Source organism: Bos indicus, chromosome 2 (assembly GCF_029378745.1).
Source record: "Bos indicus isolate NIAB-ARS_2022 breed Sahiwal x Tharparkar chromosome 2, NIAB-ARS_B.indTharparkar_mat_pri_1.0, whole genome shotgun sequence".
Classification (NCBI taxonomy): Eukaryota; Metazoa; Chordata; class Mammalia; order Artiodactyla; family Bovidae; genus Bos; species Bos indicus.
The window spans coordinates 119,517,124-119,534,413 of record NC_091761.1 but is presented as its reverse complement, the minus strand read 5'-3'; the positions used below and the strand labels follow the sequence as shown (position 1 = coordinate 119,534,413).

Here is a 17,290-nt window from a genome sequence, read left to right as displayed (position 1 = left end):
GACTCCACGCTTCCACTACAGAGAACATGGGTTCAATCCCTGGTTGAGGAACTAAGATCCTGAATGCCATAAATAAATTAAAAAAATTTTTTTGAATACATAAAATTTATCCAGTTCTGAAAATCTAGACTTCTCTTTTACGTTTGTATCTTGTTCAAAACCCTGCAAAGCCCTGTGACCTGGAAGAGCACCTGGGTACCCGAGGGAGGTGTCTAGGGGCTTTGCAAACTACACAGAGAGACTGCTGAGGTCTGAATTGTTCTCAGAAAAAGGACGTCAGCAAACATATGAGGCAGAGAGCCAAACGCTCCTGCGAGGTGTCACCAAGTTGGACCCACCGAGTCACTGCTGGACCCTGTCCTTCTATTGGGACTTGCAAGAAGGGATTCCCTGCCCAGGGCCCACTGATCTGAGTTCTGAAGTGCACTTGGAGGCCCTCAGGTGCCTTGAAAGTGAAAGTCACTCAGTTGTATCTGACTCTTTGCAACCCCGTGGACTATAGAGTCCATGGAATTCTCCAGGTCAGAATACTGGAGTGGGTGGCCGCTCCTTTCTCCAAGGGATCTTCCCAACCCAGGAATCGAACTGGAGTCTCCTGCATTGCAGGCGGATTCTTTACCAACTGAGCTACCAGGGAAGCCCTGATATCACGGAAGACCTATCAGGTGATTTAATAGCCACCAAACACTGTGTTTGAAGGAAGATGGAGAGAGGGAAATAATTGGGTCCATCCTAAAGAAAATCAGTCCTGAATATTCATTGGAAGGACTGATACTGAAGCTGAAACTCCAATACTTTGGCCACCTGATCTGAAGAACTGACTCACTGGAAAGACCCTGATGCTGGGAAAGGTTGAAGGCAGGAGGAGAAGGGGACAACGGAGGATGAGATGGTTGGATGGCATCACCGACTCAATGGACATGAGTTTGAGTAAACTCCAGGAAGGTAATGGACAGGGAGGCCTGGCGTTCTGCAGTCCACAGGGTCCCAAAGAGTCGGACATGACTGAGCAACTGAACTGAACTGAACTGTAAGTTTCACTTTTAAAAAAATCCATGGGGGCAGTGACTACATTTTTCAAAGTGTATTGAATTTAATTCATTGTACACTTCCAGTGGGTACACTCACCATATGTAAATTACACCTCAGTGCAATTGATTGGAAAATAACAACAAGGGGAAAAAGAGGCAACCAGAGGGAGGAAGGGACACTGATGAGAGCCAGGCTCTCGGCCCAGGGTGCACTCCCCCAGCCATGGTTATAGAAAGTCGGGAAATGCAGAGAAACAAAAAGGAAGAGCTGTCTCCTGCTTTTTATAGAATACAAACATTTCTTAAGCGATCATCTTTTTTTTTTTAACATAGTGAAAACTTTTATATTTGGAATTAGCCACCTGGACTCAGCTTAGGTGATCCCAATTTTGTTGGTAATATCCAAAGCATCATGCTGCTGCTGCTGCTAAGTGACTTCAGTCGTGTCCGACTCTGTGTGACCCCATAGATGGAAACCCACCAGGCTCCCCCGTCCCTGGGATTCTCCAGGCAAGAACACTGGAGTGGGTTGCCATTTCCTTCTCCAATTCATGAAAGTGAAAAGTGAAAGGGAAGTCGCTCAGTCGTGTCCGACTCCTAGCGACCCCATGGACTACAGCCTACCAGGCTCCTCCATCCATGGGATTTTCCAGGCAAGAGTACTGGAGTGAAGTGCCGTTGCCTTCTCCCCAAAGCATCATAGTCGGGAGCCAATCGAACATATGCCTTCTTCTCTCCATCAGGCCTGATCAGAGTACTGACCTTAGCCACAACAATGTCATAGAGCTTCTTCACAGCCTGTTTCATCTGGTGCTTGTTGGCCCTGACATCCACAGTGAGTACCAGTGTGTTGTCTTCTATTTTTTTCACGGCTGACTTGATGGTGATGATGGCATAGTGGTCAAGTTTGTTTCTCCTAGGGGTGCTCTTCCAAGGATATTTGGGCTGCCTCCTGAGTTGCAGTGTTTTGGGCCACCGGCAGGTTGGTGACGTCTGGATCTTATTTTTTGTGTGAGGCTGTGGACACTGCTTCCTTGGCCTTCAAAGCCTTTGCTTTGGCTTCGACTTTAGGAGGGGCAGGGGCTTCCTTCTTCGCCTTCGGCGCCATCTTCATGAAAAGCTTAAGTGATCGTCTTTACTACTGACCCATAATGCTTCTGCATTTCTTGATGCTCCAAACAAAACGAGTGCTGTCAAGTATGTTCTACCACTGCCAAAACACTGGGTCCACGGTCAAGCAAGGACCAGAACGACAGCTCAGTTTGGCCCAAACACGGTGGCATTTAAAGTTTGTCGATAATTACCGAAATATCATCAGGCAATCTTTATTCCAATTTTTAAAAAGGAAGAAAGTGTTGCAAGGTCTCTGTCGCAGGTCCTTAGAGAATGAAAAAGTTGGCAAGGCAGGGGAAAATCACAGCCTGCTGGTGCCCTCTGGTGGTAACGTAGAAGGGCTGCGTTGGGATCACAAAGGTGCCAACCAACGGTTTCCCAACTGTTGTTGTTCAGTGTGGCTAAGTCGTGTCGGACTCTTTGCCACCCCATGGACTGCAGCACGCCCAGCACCCCTGTCTTTCACTATCTCCTGGAGGTTGCTCAAACTCATGGTTCCCCAATTGGAGTTCATCAAATCTATTCAAGCAGAGCTGGCTGGGCCCCACCCCGGTTTCTATTTTGGAAGGCGAGGCCTGAGACTCAGCATTTCTGACAAGTCCCCAGGTGACACTGCCACTGCTGCTGCCGTTCCTGAGGCCACACTTTGAGAACCACTGGTGTAGGTTTATCCATCCCAGCACCTTGTTTGTGTCATACTAAACTGCGTGCTAAGAAACGGGGCTTCACTGGTGGCTCAGTGGTAAAGAAGTTGTTTGCAATGCTGGAGACGCGGGTTCCATCCCTGGGTTGGGAAGATCCCCTGGAGAAGGATATGGCAACCCACTCCAGTATTCTTGCCTGGAGAATCCCATGGACAGAGGAGCCTGGAGGGCTACAGTCCATGGTGTCACAGAAGAGTCGGACACGATTTAGTGACTAAAGAACGCTAGGAAATTAATTAAAACAGCAGTTTTCAACATGTCAGTAGTAGTTTATGGGTGACGCTTTTGTTGATTTTTCTAAATTTTGTACCATGGCCATGACTCTAAAAAAAAAATTTTAGCAAAACCAAGAAGACCCGAAGTCCATTACTCTTGTTGAAGAATTGTTACGATAGTGCCCTCCCAAGAGACGAGCACAGACTACTTTTGTGAAGATGGACTGGGCACTTCAGTCTGGCCCTTCTTGGCCACTCTAAGCCTTCTGTCTAAGGCGCTGTGCTTGCAAAGGCCCAACGGGTAGATGAGGGCTGTACCCCAACGCTGTGGGGCTGACACCCCAAATGAGGACTGGGCCCCCGGAGGAGCCACCTCTTCCTCTGAGCCATCTCTCACCTTCTTCCAGGACTCCAGATGCCTTTCCTCCCACCACCCCCAGTCCCCGTCCCACTTGTTTGCTGATGTCAGGCTTGGGCTACACTTAGCTCTACCATGAGCACTGATGTTCCCACACCTTCCCCCTCCCAGCTCTACCATCACAGAGGGTCTGGGGGCTTGGGCAGGGGTCACTCTGGAAAGAAAAGTCCAAGAGTTGGACCCCAACTGGCCTAGCAGGGGTCAAATACCTACCTGGGGCCAATTAACTGTAGCCAGAGTTCAGAGGTCTCATGAGAGCCACCTCTGCCCATGAGGACAATTTGGCTTGGGACAAGATTCACCCTCCTGAGGAACAGGGCAGACAAAGCAAAGGTCCCAGCAGCTGGGTGGGGGCATACACTATTCCCCAGGCTCCCAGGGGTTGGAGTTCAAGCCCAGTGCCAAGGCAGCGCCCCTGCCAAGACATAAGCTCCCTCCCTCCGTGGCTGCTCTCCTCCCAGCTGGGCTCTGCACAAGGCTGTGCTGCCCCTTCCTGAAGCAGGTGGGTGCTCAAGAATGTAGTGCCTCCAGGGGGCTCTATGCCACCTCATCAGAGTGGAGTGGCCCCTCCATCTGTGGTGCCAGAGCAAGCGAACGATCCCCCAGGAGTACAGAGCTCTTGGAGGGCCTCAGGTCCTTCTTCACCAGGAGCCATCCCAGAATTAAAGATCTTTTTGTAACAGTTTTATTGAGCTATCGTACAATTTGCCTTTTAAAGTGTACAATTCATCATAGAATGTTAAAGGTTACCTTACCACCTCTGGACACAGCCTCCACCTTTTGTTTGTTTTTTGGCCACACCGCATTGCACGTGGGATCTTAGTTCCGGGACCAGGGATCGAACCCATGCCCCCTGCAGCAGAAGTTCAGAGTCTTAACCACTGGACCACCTAGGAAGTCCCTGGCATGCACCTTTTAACCTCTGAAATATCCATCATTAACAAACTCCAAGTATATCGCCAGAGGCTTACATAAAATATTTTCATAACTATAGCTGGTTTTTAAATTAACAGTTGATATCAAACAGCTCATCCTTGTCCAGTCGTGCTTCCTGATTCAGAGGTTCAATGTCAGGTGAAAGGAAGTAAACTTGTTCTCAGTTTAACAGCTGGCAGCAGAGACCCCATGGGAGAGGCGCTGTCTTTGTAGAGAAAAACACCTTGATATTTTGAGAGAAAGGTGAGATTTCAGAACATAGAAGGTGACAGGCGTCTGGGAGGCTGAGCTGCCTGAGTTGTTCCGTTTGTGGTGGTTGGGGGCGGGGGAGGGGCGTGATGAGGAAGGACACTGATGCAAAACCTTTGAAGATGTTTTGCTGAGACATAAATCCACCTCCCATGGCTCAGCTTTTGAGGGGACGAGGGATGAAGGCCTGAGCCCCAGCCATGAACTTTGCTTGCAATGCAGGTTCACTTCACAGTGACCTGGGGAAAGCAGGCCCCACCGGGCGCTGCAGGAATCTAGCGCAGTCTCCTGGGAGAGTGCTCAGCATGTGTGGTGGGCCCCAGGCTGAGCTTCTGTCAAATCCAAGGCGCAAAGGACACCGCCAGCTGACACGCACACCAGCCGAGCTCACAGGCACACAGTTGGGAAAGGACCGCAACATTCTAGATGCATCATACAGCTCTTTAGCTTTCTTGAGCCAATGTGTCCATGTCAAAATAGTCAGTGTTTTGAATCACCAAGTAACCAGTGTCCTCCTGGCTCCCTTCTGTGTTTCTGTCCCATGGACAGATGTCCGGGTACCTGCACCCCTAACATTTGTTCCCCTCCATGTGGCCCCTGAGACTGTCAAGCTCTGGGGTGTGACTGGGGTTGACCACCACTGCTCCAGGAGCCTGCAGGGCATCATGTCTTTCAGCAATGACCAGGTGTACAGAGGCTCAGGCTGCTGGTGGCACTGGGCACATAGGGGTCTGGAGCTTTGGCTGGCATCACCTCCAGCCAGCAGAGCACCACCAGGTGGACCTCAGTCTGGGGCACATACCTGACCACACCCCCAGGACGAGCTGGTTCAGGATGCCCAGAGTTTTTCCAAAGCCAGTTTCCCAGAAGCCCTACAACTAAGGTCCTCTGTCTCTCAGGGATTCTCCAAGAGGTTAGTCAGAGTTTTTTCTTTTAAACCTTTGAAACAAGAGGGTCTGGTTACCTCCCCTTTGCACAGGCCATTGTCATGTTCCTTCTCTAGGACCGGAGTCATCTCGCCTGACCCCTCTTCTCCTGCAAACTCAGTCTAGGGACCCACGTGTCCTTTCCTGCTCTAATGGGGGTGAGGACTGCCCTCGAATCCAAGGAGGCTTTCTGATACCTTCTCAAGGAGAAGAGGAACAAAATGCAAACATAACCCCTAACAAGGAACACTGAACATAACAAAAATGGTGAACATTTTTGTATACTTTACACTACAATTCATGTTTATTAAATTATCTGCTTTTTATACTACTTAGATTATTTAAGACATTGCAGTCATCATGTGTTTTATAAACTAGCACAAACATTGCTTTGTAATATGTGAAAAGTAAATGTAGAACCTCAGCTCCACGCAGGCAGGGATTTTTGCCTATCTTGTTCATCTCTGCTTCCCCAAGTGTCGGGAAAAGAGCCCTGTCACAGAGCAGGTGTGCAATATGTATTCGCTGAAGGAGGGGATTATCCAATTAATCAATTTCACAAATTTAAAATACCTTTGGCACTATAACTCATAGCTTCTTTGCCATACTACAGAAGTAATACAAGACGGTCATCCTCACATTCTTCTTAAGATGTTTAATCTGCCCGTTGTGTCTTACAGTAAATGGATGCAATGTTTTATTAAGAAACAAGATTGGAGCTTCCCTAGTGGTTCAGGGGTAAAGAATCTGCCTTCCAATGCAGGAGACAAGGGTTCGATCCCTGATCTGGCAAGATCCCACATGCCAAGGAACAACTAAGCCTGAACACTACAACTATTGAACCTGTGCTCTAGAGCCAGAGAGCCACAACTACCGAGCCCACGTGATGCAACTATGGAAACCCGTGCACCTAGAGCCTGTGCTCTGCAACCAGAGAAGCCAGAGCAATACGAAGCCCAGGCACTACCACTAGAGAAAGCCCACGCAGCAGCAAAGACCAGCACAGCCATAAATAAAGTTATTTTTAAAAAGAAACAAGCTTGGAAATTCTTACGGCATCAAATTTATTTTCCTTGAAATGAGAGCATTGTATATTAGCATTAATAATTCTGAAACGTATGAACTGATGGAAATTCACTGAAGAAAGATTTAGCCAGCTTGGCTCTAAGAAACTGAAAGTGAAAGTCTCTCAGTCATGTCCGACTCTTTGCGACCCCATGGACTGTACAGTCCATGGAATTTTCCAGGCCAGAATACTGGAGTGAGTAGCCTTTCCTGTCTCCAGGGGACCTTCCCAACACAGGGATCAAACCCAGGTCTCCCACATTGCAGGCAGATTCTTTACCACCTGAGCCACAAGGGAAGCCCAAGAATACTGGAGTGGATAGCCTATCCCTTCTCCAACCCAGGAATTGAACTGGGGTCTCCAGCATTACAGGAGGATTCTTTACCAACTGAGATATCCAGGAAGAAGCCATGATATAATAAACATTCAGAGAACTACAAATGAACCCCTGACTACTTACTATCTCTGTGACATCAGGAAAGTAACTTCACTTAACCTAGGGCTCTTTATTTGTAAAATAACATCAGACCTCACCTTCCTACTGTATGGAGCTGCTAAAGATCAAGTAGGGTCACACACAAGGGCATTTCATAAAATAACACTCAAAACTAAGGCTTCTGAAGAATATGTATGGATGTCTCAATCTGCATACCAAAAATGGATGTCTTTTATTTTTCTAAGATTTTTTTGATATGGGCCATTTTAAAAGTCTTTATTGAATTTGTTACAATATTGATTCTGCTTTATGCTTTGGTTTTTTGGCCATGAAGCCTGTGGGATCCTAGCTCCCCAGTCAGGGATGGAACCCACACCCCCTGCACTGGAAGGCGAAGTCCTGACCACTGGATCGGCAGCGAAATCTTTGAAACATTTTTGAAGTCAATCAGATAGTTAAAAAATAATAATTAGGTACTAAACAACTGCTATCATTTGTGTTTCTTTGAACCTCACTGCTTGTTTATTGGCCACTTGGATTTCTTCCTCAGTGAAGGACTTGTTCTTATCCTTTGCCTATTTTCCTCTTGGGTGCTGCTGCTGCTGCTGCTGCTAAGTCACTTCAGTCGTATCCGACTCTGTGCGACCCCATAGACGGCAGCCCACCAGGCTCCCCTGTCCCTGGGATTCTCCAGGCAAGAACACTGGAGTGGGTTGCCATTTCCTTCTCCAATGCGTGAAAGTGAAAAGTGAAAGTGAAGTCGCTCAGTCGTTTCCGATTCTTCAAGACCTCATGGACGGCAGCCTACCAGGCTCCTCCACCCATGGGATTTTCCAGGCAAGAGTACTGGAGTAGGGTGCCATTGCCTTCTCCGTTCCTCTTGGGTATTTGCCTCCTAATTGATTTCAGTAGCTCTTAAGCTGTTTAGCATATTTACTCCTTATCTGTCATATATGTAGCAATTACATTCCCCAGATGATTTAATTTGCCAGATAAATCTTACAATGAATCTTTATCAGTCTTACATACATATTTATAGGCTTTAGATCAATGCTTAAAGAAATGTCTCCAACTTCAAGGCTATAAAGTATTTTACTTATATTTTTTTTTCTTTGACAGATTTGTTTTTATTTAAATATTTAATCCATCTGTCATTTATTTCAGCATAAGATGAACAGTGCATGCATGCTAAGTGGCTTCAGTCATGTCCGACTCTGCAACTCTCAACTCTGACTCTTTGAGACCCTGTGGACTGCAGCCTGCCAGGCTCCTCTGTCCATGGGACTCTCCAGGCAAGGATACTGGAGTGGGTTGCCATTCCCTCCTCCAGGGGATCTTCCCGACCCAGAGATCGAACCTGCATCTCTTACATCTCCTGCTTTGGCAGGCAGGTTCTTAACCACTAGAGCCACCTGGAAAGCCTGAGAAGAAAAGTGAAGTGAAGTGAAGTCACTCAGTCGTGTCCGGACCAGGCTCCTCCCTCCATGGGATTCTCCAGGTAAGAATACTGGAGTGGGTTGCCATTTCCTTCTCCAGGGGATCTTCCCAACCCAGGGATCAAACCCAGGTCTTCTGCATTGCAGGCAGATGCTTTAATCTCTGAGCCACCTGGAAAGCCCAAGAGGAAAGGAGGGAATCTAATCTCATTTCCCCCAGTGATGAGCCAAGGCCATTTACTGACTCACCTATACTTTCCAGACTAATCTGAATTGCCATCTTTTTATCTGCTGAATTCCCACTGTAACTTAGAGTCAGATCTGGATTCTCTTCTATTCTGTGGATCAATCTGTTTATTCCTATGCTAACCTGACACTGTTTTGATTTCTATTCAGTTCAGTTCAGTTGCCCAGTCTTGTCTGACTCTTTGCAACCCCATGGACTACAGCACTCCAGGCCTCCCTGTCCATCACGAACTCCTGGAGTTTACTCAAACTCATGTCCATTGAATCAGTGATGCCATCCAACCATCTCATCCTCTGTCATCCCCTTTTGTTCCTGCCTTCAATCTTTCCCAGCATCAAGGTCTTTTCAAATGAGTCAGTTCTTTGATTTCTATAGGCTCAATAAATTTTTATATCTGATAGTGTATGAATCTCACAGACATCAATCACACTGAGGGAAAGAAACTAGATGCAAAAGAGAACATTCCGTAAGTTCCTAGTCAGATGATATTCCAGAGCAGGTGAAACTAAACTCACCTATAATGTCAGATCAGTGGTCACCTGAGTCAAGTCTAGTGTTGGGACCAGGGGGGATTGGACGAAGGTTAACCTAAAGGGGCACATGGGAGCCTTCTGGGGAAATGGAAATGTTCTATATTTTGACTGGGTTGGTGTATACATTTGTCAAAACTCATTCAATTGTACACTTAAAATGTGTTCATTATGGCGTATGTAAATTATCTCAATTAAAAATACATGACAAGGTAAGCCTTCTTATTTCATTGCTGTTTCCAAAAAAATGCTTTTCTATTCTCAGTCCTGAATATTCATTGGAGGGACTGATGCTGAAGCTGAAACTCTAATACTTTGGTCACCTGATTTGAAGAACTGACTGGAAAAGACCCTGGAACTCATTGGAAAAGACCCTGATGCTGGGAAACATTGAAGGCGGGAGGAAAAGGGGACCACAGAGGATGAGATGGTTTGATGGCATCACCGACTCAATGGACATGAGTTTGAGTAAATTCCGGGAGTTTGAGATGGACAGGGAGGCCTGGAGTGCTGCAGTCCATGGGGTTGCAAAGAGTCGGACATGACTGAGCGACTGAACTGAACTGATAATTATTATTCTTCCAGATGAATTTTACAATACCTATATAAAGTTAAATTTTTCTCATGGCTCTTCATAGGAATTGTGTTAAATGTGTTTATTCATTTGGGGTAGAACTAACATCCACAAAGACTTTCCATCCTGAAAGAGAATACATCTCTTCATTTATTCAATTCTTCTTTGGTAACTTTCTGCCATCTTGGTAAAAGTTTGTTTTTTCAGGTTTTGGTATCAAAGCTGCCTCAGGGACTGGGTCTCCACATTCATTTCTAATTCTGAGGACTTTTCCTCTGTAAGACTGGCCAGCAAATTTCATCATTTGTTGATATTTTCAAAAAATGATTCTCTTTTCCCCTTTATTTTGTATTGACATCATTCTCAAACTAAAGTCTATTGTGAAAAAAAAAACAAAACTGATCTGTTGGAACTGGCTCATTTTTTAAAATCATTTCACACTATTTTAACTTTTATAACTCTACAAAGTATTTTAGTGTCTCTTACCCAGATATTTGGTAAATCCGTTGAGCATTTTAAAACTCCTCTTTTCTAACTGCCCTGCTCCCTCCAGGCATCTGGAGGTCAGGAGAGAATGACCTCATTTTGGAAAGGCTTCTCCACGTGCCATTCAGCTTGTTGGCAGCTGTTGCTGTGTAGACATGTGGGCCCCCAGACTGTCAGGCCTGAAACACATGTGCACATTAATAAATCCGCTCTACCACACGCTGAGGAGTCCTGAAGAGGAGCCTGGACTCGGACTAACGCAGCCAAGAACACTGTCCCATCTTCCATTTTAATGCCTGCTAAAGGAGGCACAATTTAAGTATATTGTTAAAAAGACCTTCCACTGGTTAAATTTTGGTTCCTGCAATAAAACTCTCTTCAGGCACATTCTCCAGCTTTGGGCCCTGGAGGGCTGAAGGTTCTCTAGACTGCACTGCAGACAGGGGTCTCGAGGGGTCAGGTTTCCCGGTGGTGGTTTCAACTCTCTGAGTCAGGGCATCAGGAGCTGCCCTGACCTCCAGAGGACTTCCTCTGTGATCCGAGTGATCCACCTCTAGAGTACTCTGGCCAGCTAGGAAAAAGTTTACTCAGTAAAATATTTCCAGTGAAACAGTGGGCTGTTTTCCTTCGCCATGATCAGGCAGGTCCTCCCTCCCACTCTGCTCTGAATGCACTGAAGTCCTGATGCTCACCTGCCAGGAAGAGAAGGGCCTTCGTGAGCTCTAAGTCACCTCCCAGTGTCAAGGTTGGGCTTCCCCGGGTCCCCACCAGCAGGCTCTCCAGGTTCAGGTGGCAGGAAAGGCCTGGCATCCAGGTTCAGCCTGGTCAAAGCCCCCAGCGGCTTTGTCTTGTTCGCCACTTTGAGGGCTTTTCCCCTGAGCTTCCAACATCCTCTCCTCCATTCAAGGAGTCACCTGGGTCCTGCTAACATGAGGATGGACCAGGACACAGAGTGGCAGAGGGGTGACGCAAGGCAGCCAGGACTATGCAACAGGGGAATCTGGGTGAGAGGCAGGCAGGGCTGTGCCAGACCCTGCTTCTAACACAGAAGGATGGAGGGGCCAGGGCAGGGCACTGGGGTGAGAGAGAGGTGAGAATTCGACTGCATGGCTGAGTGACCTGCTGTCTGACAACCTGTGTTCAGGGGAAGGAGGGATAAATGGGACTGGGTTGGTTGTCTTCATGAGGTCTGGGGCTGAATTAGGTGGAGTAGAGAGGCTGGGCTTGGGGAGGAATGTTCAGGTGGCTTAGGTATTGGCAGAGAAAAGAAGAGATCAGATTGAAAAATTGGTTGCATTTCAGGTGAGAGGAGCCTTCGCCAAGGACAGTGGATTTCACTCCACAGACCCTGGCAACGCCTGCAGCCAGAACTCTGCTATTGACACTACTCAGCCTTTGAGGTTGAGAACATTGTCATCAGACAGGTTCCTGCTGAGTCCTGCTGGTAACAAACATACTCAAAAATCTCAGTGACTGAGAGCGGCAGCCATCGAGTTCACATTCACAGGTCTGCAGGTTGGCTGTAGCAGCTCTACCTCCGGCTCTTGATGGTGTTTAGTTCTCCATGTCTCACATTCTGGGACCAGTGGCCACCTGGAGTTTGTTCTTTCCATGATAAACATCAGAAAGTGCAAGAGGGGTGGGTGGCAACACAGATGCTCTTTGAACTGACCTCTGCCCATATTTTAATGCTCAAAGAAAATCACATGGCCAAACCCAAGAGCCACAGAGCAGAGAATCACACTGTGCCTACTCTAGTGGGGATGACTCAGCATCCCCCCAAAAAGGGCGTGGGTCAGAGACTGGAAACAAAGGTTTGTTTACTGCCATCACCAACCTACCTTCTTCAACTTTACCTCCTGGTTCATGAGTGGCTGTGTAGTATAACAGAGTGCTGGGAGAGGTCTGGGGTCCAGCTTGCAAGTCATTTCATCAACAACCTCCATTCTCCTCTCCACATACGATGGTTGTTTGGGTGGGTTCCCAAGATCTCCTCCAGCTCTGGCCATCATGAACCTTCAGTACTCAGAGAATTCCATCTGCTACCAGCCTGATGGCTTCAGGAGGCATAGAGACCAGGGGCGGGAGACCTGTGAGACGAATGTGCAGGAATGCAGTCAGGGAATGGAAAGAGGGGACTGGATTTGCAAAGTGTCAGGAAGGAAGAATAAAGCTGGGTGTTAAGGAGATTCTTATACTTAGCCCTGTTTTATAGATGAGAAAAGCAAAGCATCACTAGGCTGAGGAGAATTTGAATGGGGATTCAAACCCAGATAGTCTTGGTTGAAATCACTTAATATTTCCATGAATATCATTTAATGTTTCTTCAGAGGTTGCCACAGGAACTTAGGACAAATACTCAAGAGGTCTGAATCAAGGGAAACAGGGACTATTTTGCAGGTGCCTGGAACAGGAAATAACCATGAGACCAAAGGAGACAGAGATTGGGAGAATGCAGTTTTTAAAATTCAAAAAATAAAAGGATGGAAAGCTTAAAAAAAAAAAAAAAAAAAAAACCTTTGAGGATTTCTCTGAAGTGTTGAACTGTGGAGAGTTGAAAGAGCTGCTAATATCATTTCATTCCCACTTCAACTCCTACCTGGTGAGGGACTCTCGCTTCCTGTGGGTTCCCGAGCTGGTTTGTATTCTGCTCCTGACTCGTCTCTCACGCTGACAGACCCGTGTGTGGAGCCAGGTGTGGAGCTGAGCACAGCTGGCTCTAATTTGAGGGGCCTTCCACCATCTTAAGATGACTTCACCCCATTCCCTTGACTTTTCAATATGCAATTCACGTCACTTTTCTAAACTTCAGGTAACAATTTATTGGCCTTTTTTTTTTTTTTTTTTTTACTATTCTGCAGTGTGAGGTTTTTTGGTTTGTTTAATAACTGCCCTTGATAGGAGGGTTGTCAATGTATCTATTGGGTTGACCAAAACGTTCGTTCAGGTATGGAAAAACTCAAATGAACATTTTGGCCAACCCAATACTAAAGGAGAGAATCAAAAAAATACCACTTTCTTATTTCTACCTTTCTGGCTATTCTTCCTGTATCTCCCATATCTACGTCTGAAAGCCCAATGTAGACCAAGGGACTGAGTGGCTTTGGCATGAGCACGCTCAGATTTGCAGCTTGCCTCTGGCACTTGTAACTGTATGTGTAGGGGCTGTACTACAGTCAGTCCTGGGAGCAGCAGGGAACCCTGTTCTAAAGGGAACACACTCTACCCCTGGGTCCTTTCTGAAAGAAGCGGTTCCTAGTAAGGGAGCCCACGGGCAGTGTTACACTGACCACAGCCGATTGGCCAGAGTGGGCGTCTGACCCATGAGTGCCTGGCATGAAAGGAGAACCAATCAGACTTCATTTCAAAAATCTTAACTGCGAAAAACAAGGAGCAAGTCATTCAGTTGGTCAAGGGGTGGGCTGGGGACCAGGCACCGGTGAGCAGCCAGAAAGCCTGGCCAGCTGCAACTCTTTTTTTAAAAAAAAAACCTTTTATTTTGTACTAAGGTATAGCTGATTAACAATGTCGTGATATTTCAGGTGAACAGCAAAGGGACTCAGCCATACGTACACATGTATCCATTCTCCCCCAAACTCACCTCCCATCCAGGCCGCCACATGACACTGAGCAGAGTGCCCTGTGCTCTACAGTAGGTCCTTGTTGGTTATCCATTTTAAATATGGCAGTGTGTACATGACCTTCCCAAAGTCCCTAAGCATCCAATCCCCTGTGGTTCCCCCCAGCAACCGTAAGCTCTTTCCTGAAGTCTGTGAGTCTGTTTCCGTTTTGTAAGTAAGTTCATTTCTGTCATTTCTTTTTAGATTCCACCTATAAGGGATGCCATGATAGTTCTCCTTCTCCGTCTGACTTACTTCACTCAGCGTGACACTCTCAGGTCCATCCACGTTGTGAAGCTCCTCTTTGGAACAGATGACAGGATATCTGGTCCTGGAGTTGCCCTAAATCTACAACTGCTCATCTTCAAGCAGGGGTAGCCCAGGGTCCCTGTGCTTGGAGTGTGGCAGGACACTTCTCTGTCCTGTTATATAAAGAAACCACCTTTGCCTGGGGTGGAGGAGGAGGTGATGGACACAACCTGCTTGTGGGGGAGGTAAAAAAAAAAAAGTGGGAAGGGTAATGCCTCTGGCACTTCTTCGGTGCTTCCAAAATGTGGGCTAGGGGAGCTCTCTGTTTAGCAGAGAATATTATTGGGTTTGGGGTGCCCAGGGAGGCCCAGGACCCAGTGTGGGGGGAATTAAACTGCTCAGCATAATGAGAAGGATCGAGTTTTAAGGGAGCAAAGTGGAATCCACTTAGGTTGGGGGCACCTCTCTGGCACTCTGGAGGCTACAGGCAGTTAAGAGGGATTCAGGGAAATTCCTTGTGATGGAGACAGAAAGCCTTCTTAAGACTATAAAAATATTCACAGTGAAGCAGTTTGTGCCTTTCCACATCCAACACCTTCAGTAAAATAGTACAAAATGGCCATTTAAAAGATACTGCAGAAGACAGTACCTAGGAATTTCCAGATCGCTCAAGGAGCACCCGCACCCAACGGCAGCCAGAGTAAGCCTCTTGCTCCTGGAGCCAAGAGTCTGCAGCAGAACCTTGCCCACCACGGGCTGCATGGACCCAGGAAACAGTGTCTACTGAGTGCCCAACACAGCACCTGGCCCAGAGCAGGAGCCCAGCGCACATACCACACAGAGGTCAACCAGGACCAGCTCCAGAGTATCCACTGGGAGGAACATGCAATGATCTTACTGAGATAAGCAAGAGCCTTGTTGACCTAGGGACTGAGAGGGCAGGTGCATTTGTCAGGAGAAAATTTAATGCCCCTAATGCATCTTCCTCAGATGCTAGATGCCTCAAAGGGACCACTGTGCCTCCTGAAACACCAATGTGCTCTGGATTTTGCATGGCCCATTTCCCCAGACCCCGTGGTAGTTACCTGGTGTCTCGCTGTTCCTCACTGTGCACACGGTTCGCTGAACCCGGGGTAGGCAAGGCGCAAGCGGGGAAGCTGGAAGAAAGTGCCATAGGAACTGCAGTCATGTTTATTCTCTGCAGGCTGGCACAGCAGCTGTAGCATTAGACATGCTGTATTCTCACCTCTCGTGGTTGATACAGCTGAAACAGCCACAAGGGCTTCTCAGGTGGTGTTCATATAGATCAAAAGTGGCCGGTGGTCAAGCAGGTCCATCATGACATGCATGCGCAGTAGTATAAGTGACCTCAGCTGTTACATGCCCTTGTATTTACAAAATGCAGGGCAAGAGAGCCTGACCACCGCCATCTTGGCTAATTTGCTCTTACCCCTTCAGGGTCTCTTGCCTCACAACCTACGCACAGTCCGTCTTTTGCAATATTCTCTTGGTGAGTAACACCGACCTTTGAACCCCCCTTCTGCAACAGCAGTAGATGCTACAACAACGAACAGTCACACCCCCAACACATAGCAAAACTCAATGCCAGGTATCACCTGGAACTCCTGTTGCAGTCCTTGCCCTCATGGGGCTAGAACAGCCCCACTGGGACTGGAGTGCCTTTATCTTCCATGGGCAAGGCCAGTCCACCATGTGTCCTTGTGAGATTGCAGGAAAGCCCCCACAAGGGCAACCCCGCCTTTCGTTTCTTTTCCCCCCAAGGACTGAAAAACCCCCCACAGGCAGGAGGCCCACCCCTCCAAGGAGGGGATTTTTGTGGTGTTCACAGCCCACCACGTGATTCCAAATGCTTTCACACTGTCCGAAATCTGCAAGAGAAATAGATGTTAGTAACACACCACACACAACCTTTACAGCACACTGTCTACTAAATCTACATCATCTGGCCACGAGAGCCAGCAATGTAGGCTCTAGGGCCAGGAAACTGCTTCAGCTTGCTGAAAGCACGGCCATGTTCAGCACCGGCGTCAACCAGGGCTGTTACTCTCTGTACATCAGCCGGTGACCAGTGAATTGCAAGTTCTACATGGGGCCTCCAGTCCCTGGCCTGGGCTCTTTGGGTGGGCACCATGGTCTGAGCCCTATTCAAAGCGGAAAAGGACATCTAAAGGAACATCCTTGGGAGCCACGTGATCTTCTAACTGAACCGCCTGTATCTCTTGCTGTGGGTGCTTCCCAAACTTGGTAAACTGCTGCTCCGGCCTCAGTTGCCTCCATAGCTCCAGGAGCAGAGCGTTGGGCTGTCTATCAGTTTTATTCCTGTCAACTCCCGCTGTCAGAAAATCTGTCCACATTTGCGATACCCGGATTGGGCCTTTACCAGCTCGGCCCTCTTCGGAGTGTATCTCACTCCTTATCCCCTTTGCCTGCTGCCGTCCCTCGACCTCTCCCCAAGCTTGCCACTATCGAGGTAGCAGTTAGGGAACCAAAAAGAGGTGGACAGGGCATCGTTCAAAATGACATCTCGTGTGATGTCTGTAAAACACCCGCCATCTGCTGGAGGCTCCTCCGCCTGCCCAGCCAGTGTAGAAGCTGAGAGGGTGGACCTCCAGCCAGCTCCAAGCATTGCAATAGTTTCCCCCATCGTCGTCCACCACCCTGAAGTCCAGGTCCTCGTTGTATTTTCTGAACTTCATTTGCCGTCCTGAGTGATGTTTCTGTCTGCAGACCCAGTGGACTCCTCTGGGCTCTGCAGGGATGGGCTCAGCAGGCCCTGATCCAGCTCTAAACTCTCCCCTGTGGTTTCCCTTCCCTTTTTCCTTTCTTCTCTCTCTCCAGTGGGATTGGTCCTTGCTCCTTGTCGGCCTTCCTGGACTTCCTTGTGGCTGCAGAGTCGGGCACTGGCCTCCTCAGTGCCCAAGGCCTCCCAGGGCTTCCATGCCTTCTTGGCCCCATCCTGCTGCAGAACAGGCCTCGCTAACCAGTGGGGACCCGCAGTCTCAAAACGTTCCATAATGTTTATCATCACTGTCC

The 17,290-nt window shown here is 47.8% G+C and overlaps 1 pseudogene; it reads right to left on the bottom strand.

Moving 5' to 3' along the window:
• Window positions 1–1,404: 1,404 nt before the first annotated feature.
• On the bottom strand, window positions 1,405–2,145 carry LOC109575957 (large ribosomal subunit protein uL23-like; annotated as a pseudogene).
• Window positions 2,146–17,290: the final 15,145 nt, after the last annotated feature.